At 42.5% G+C, this 4,785-nt stretch overlaps 1 long non-coding RNA gene across 1 annotated transcript; it reads right to left on the reverse strand.

Moving 5' to 3' along the window:
* Positions 1–2,616: 2,616 nt before the first annotated feature.
* On the reverse strand, positions 2,617–3,192 carry LOC134455247 (uncharacterized). The gene is made up of 2 exons (XR_010036087.1): positions 3,153–3,192; positions 2,617–2,993 (listed from the first exon to the last, which is right to left on the reverse strand). It is a non-coding gene; the product is annotated as an uncharacterized LOC134455247 (long non-coding RNA).
* Between the last annotated feature and the right edge of the window lie 1,593 nt (positions 3,193–4,785).

Raw genomic sequence — 4,785 nt, forward strand, 5'->3', positions numbered from 1 at the left:
CGACCGGATAGCCCTTTTACCACCTATGGAGTGGACGACTATAAAATATTATCCATCATTTGCATGTGACGTCAAACGTTCTAGTGGACGGCCACTGGACGGCAAAAGGACGGCAGAGTGCAGCATTAATGAATGGATTCCTATGGGACTCGCAACGTTTAGTAACTCATAACGTAACTTAGATCACCGATAAACTAAACACCGTAAACACACATTGTGCTGTTTGTTACAAAAACAGATAGGGTTACAAACCAGGCGTGACTTTTCACTGGATCTCAAAATAAAAAGAGGAAGCTGAGGTGAATCGCGGCAACCAACTGGAAAACCATCAAGCTACTCGAGTAGCCTGGATGAGCACCACGGTAAGTTTCTCATTTGCCATCCTTTATATCACCATTTGTCTCTTAATTCGTGAACGCTAAGTCTAATGTGCAATTTCAATGGCTTTTTTTCTGTGAGGTCAATGTAAGATGCTTTCCATTATTAACGTTAATTAATTAGCATCATCATTATGATGGACGTATGCTAAGATATTGCAGGCTGTAACGTAAGTTTGGAATTCATAAAGCTCTTGGTGAAATAGCACGGCTATGACGTTCATACTGTTAAGGTTCAAATGTAAAAATAAACCATGTGTACATCTCTAGCGGTGATTTCCCAAGTAGCTTACTCTCCAGCATGATGCTGTCATGAAATGCCAGTCCATTATCCTTATCCATGCTGGCCTATTTATGACATGCTTAGGCCCACCAGTCTTGGTGTTGTCCTTGTCAATAATATGTCCACCACTTTGTTGTGTTGTCATCCAAATTGTCTGCCCTCTGAAATCACACACATCAGAGGCTTAATGGTTTGGGAAGTGGTATTAAGATTGGAGGGTTGCAGGTTCAAATCCCATCCTACACCTCTCCCTTCACCTCCCATCCAGGCTGTGCCCTTGAGCAAGGCACCTAGCCCCATGCTGCAGGGTTAGTTAGCAATTCACTGTGAGTAAGGTAGTTGCTTTGGATAAGTGTCAGCTAAAGCCGGGCATACACTGTGCGATATTTTCACTCGTGGGTCTTAAGCTTCTGCTCACACTGCACGACGGAATTTCACAGTTTAAAAGTTCACAACTCACGACGCACGTCCTCACACTACACGAGCCGACAGTCGGGTGCGAGCGAAATGCTTCCACCGTACGATGCGTCAGGCATGTTTCCCCGGTCTGCAGAGGAGGGAACATGCGCACCTGAGGTGGAGATGAGGTCGCGCTCAACAGCGAATCGCACGGCCCTATTCATTTGTGCATGTGAAGTGTCAATTCGGGTCGTAGCACTGCTTTAACTGTGCGATTTACACACGAGCCACGACCAGAATTTCAAACCGTTTTGATTTTCTTGCGACCCTGGGATTGCACGATCGTGAGGCGAAATCGCATACACTGCACGATGCGAGACTCACGATTGACCTACGATTGAGCAAGAAATCGGCCCGACTCTCAAAAAGTCGTGCGAGTGCCAAATCGGGGCAAAATCGGGGCAAAAGTCGCACAGTGTAAGCCCAGCTTAAGTGTTATCTTTCTGTTTCTCCAGATGAGAAGAGCGATGATCTGATGTCATGACAGATTGGATGTATGGAAGAGCCAGAGGTCCAGCACACCAAGCCAAGTTTAGCCGATTTCAACCTCTTAATCACACCAACTCAATGTAGTAGTTTATTTTTAGACACAAAGTACAAAAACATTTCAAGGTTATGTAGGTGATGGGAGGGGATATCTATTCTGGGGTGGACATGTGTACAATAGACGTGCAAGTACTTATTTATATTAATAAATGGTTATCTGAACTAGGCCTGTAATAGTCAACCCATTGATGCTGGATGCTGTGTACACGTTGTATTGACCTAGGTGCCTGGAGCGACACAGCATTCAGGCATGACATATTAGATTTTTTTAGATTAAAAATGTGGGTATGTTACAGCCGAATTAACATGTTCCAAGAGGATGGTCTTGGCTTTTAAAACTCATATCATGTTTGTATGTGCTTCAGAGACTTATTTAGTTATTTGTTTTTTTAAATAGGATTAGGGCACCTTTCTTAAAAAGGGCATAGGCAATTAGCTGGCATTTTTTGCAGGTGCCGGCTAAAATGGGTTAATATTATTTACATACAGCACTATCCCCATACTAGTATACCCATGTCACCTGAGATATACATTTAGTGGAGACAATATAATTAGTTAGACTAGACTGAAGATTGACAGGCGGTCATGGGTAAGCGGTTAGAGTGTCAGACTTGTATCCCAAAGGTTGCCGGTTTGACTCCCGACCCACCAGGTTGGTGGCGGGCGGGGGGGGAAGAGAGTTAAGTAATCAGTGCTCTCCCCCATCCTCCTCCATGACTGAGATACCCTGAGCATGGTACCGCCGCACTGCTCCCTTGGGGCGCCATTGGGGGCTGCCCCCTTGCACGGGTGAAGCATAAATGCAATTTCGTGCAGTGAACACTTGTGTGCTGTGTCACAATGTCAATGGGAGTTGGAGTTTCCCAGTTGGGCTTTCACTTCACTTTCACAGAAAATGTTCTACGTTGTTGTATTAGTACAATAAAATAAGCAAGACATGTCTGGATGGACTTCATCATTTCAGTTATTTATTATCACAACTACTCACTATCAATGACAACCAGGCGCAAACCAGCCAAATGCTGGGGAAAATTAAGTTTGGCCGGTAGAAAAGAAAACATACTTGGCACTTTGACCCATTATGTAATGTACCGGTATGTTTGGAGATTAACATACTAGCCATTTTGGCTAGTGATGAAAAAAGTTAATTTAGAGCCCTGCTGAAAACTCCAACAACTGGTACAGGTGATCAGTGCATCAGGTGAGGAATGTAAGGGTAGGCCCGATGGATGAGGAAACCAGCATCACTGATGGTGAGGTCCTGGTGCTGTTGCAAAGCCCAAGCGAAAGAAGCCTCTCTGGACACCTCTTCATGTTGGCTCCCCCATCTAATTAAAAAAAAGAAAAGACAAACATGCTATTTAAATTAATCTAGCCATGCATTTGTAATGTACCGGTACAGTACTGAATAATGAACTCCCTTGGCAATATTGTCTGAATTAAAATGTGACGTAAAATGTCAGAAAATAACACTCATCCCAACTTACTAGTCATGTCTTTACCTGTGCTGCTGGGATGCAATTCTTGGGTGCTGACCACCTGACTGATGAACCTGTTATTACAAAACAATAAAAACATTAAAGATAAATAACAGGATTGTTGTGCTTTTCTTTCTCTTGTGAAGGTCATCTTTTCAAATGATTTATTTACGCTTAAACTAATCAAAGTATGTAACCGACATTCTGTCCTATGTGTTTCTACATGTGCAATGTAATGCAACACCGATTTGAAACATTGAAGTATATGTCAAGTCAGCTTTTATTGTCACTTTCTTCATGGTCATACAAGGGAAACGAAATTAGCCTACGTTTTCTCTACCATGCCAGGACATAGACAGGACTGACAATTTACAGACAGACAGAAAGTGCAAGACAGGACAGTGGACTGGTAACATAAGTGGTCAATAATAAAAAATACGGTACAAATGAACATTTAACATTGGACATGTAAACAGAAGATAAGAATTATATTTCACAATAGATACATTGGGCATACGTGGCTGAAACAACAATGAAATCCACTTGGATGAAACGAAACGCATCCAAGTTAACCTACAAGATACATCCGAGATGAATTATGCTTTTCAAAAGACCACTTTGCAAAATGCCTGACACAAAATGTACCGTGCGTCTTGTAGTAAGTTAGGTTAGCAGCATTATCTTACCTGTGCCATGCCACGAGAGGATGCCAGCCGCGGTGCCCAGCCACCAATGAAGAAACGGTGCATTAAGGTGCTAGTATTTTGCCAATGCAGAGGTTTGGTTTAAGTTCACAACTTAACTGAAGAAAATAAACACGGGATAAAAAAATACATCGCAGGCAGAGTAAGTTCATGGCTGGAAGCAAGCAACAACTTTCTCTTCCTCTCCCAGTTTCCCGTACCGCCCGTCCCCGTAATGCCACCTAGTGGAGCAGAATACATTTTAATAAATATGATTTGAACACATCCACCGTGGCCAACCTAGCCTGATAACGCCAGGTACATATCCCGTTTTTAAAAAAATACAAGAACTACGTGTTTCTTTGGTATTTTATGGTCAAAGTTGTCTTCGTCTGCATAATTCCTATGTACGAATGTGTACTTCTGCCGTCCAGCAAAAACGATTACGTAATATTGTGACGTCAATGCAAATGATGGATAGGTGTCAGGTGTATCCTATATTCGGATAGTAGTTGTGTGCGATCAAATGTCGAAACTCAACCGGGAGATTATTAGGCTACTGTCTGTAGGCTATTGATTGATGTGCGCATGAACTCCCAGCTGTTAAAAAGAAGGGACGTCGGTCATTCATCCCACGACTGAAGGCACATTCCAATACGCGGCTGTAGGTCTATATTGCACAAATATTCACACATCACGTCAAATCACAAATTAGCAGTCTCTTGTTCCTATGCCAAATTAACGCAGCGCTCCAAGGAAGTGTGCACAAATTCAAACAGGTAGACGTTAAAAAATATATAATATAAAAACTTTTTGTAATTATGTAGGCAGCATATTTATGATAATGAGTTGTTGCGCTACAACTGCTGCTCAAGTTGGTGATCATAGTCATCTCAAGTCCAACTTGAAAACGGCGTACAATGTCTGAGAGCAGTCGTAGGATTTCATCTTCCATGCGC

This window comes from Engraulis encrasicolus, chromosome 9, assembly GCF_034702125.1.
Source record: "Engraulis encrasicolus isolate BLACKSEA-1 chromosome 9, IST_EnEncr_1.0, whole genome shotgun sequence".
In the NCBI taxonomy this organism is placed as follows: domain Eukaryota; kingdom Metazoa; phylum Chordata; class Actinopteri; order Clupeiformes; family Engraulidae; genus Engraulis; species Engraulis encrasicolus.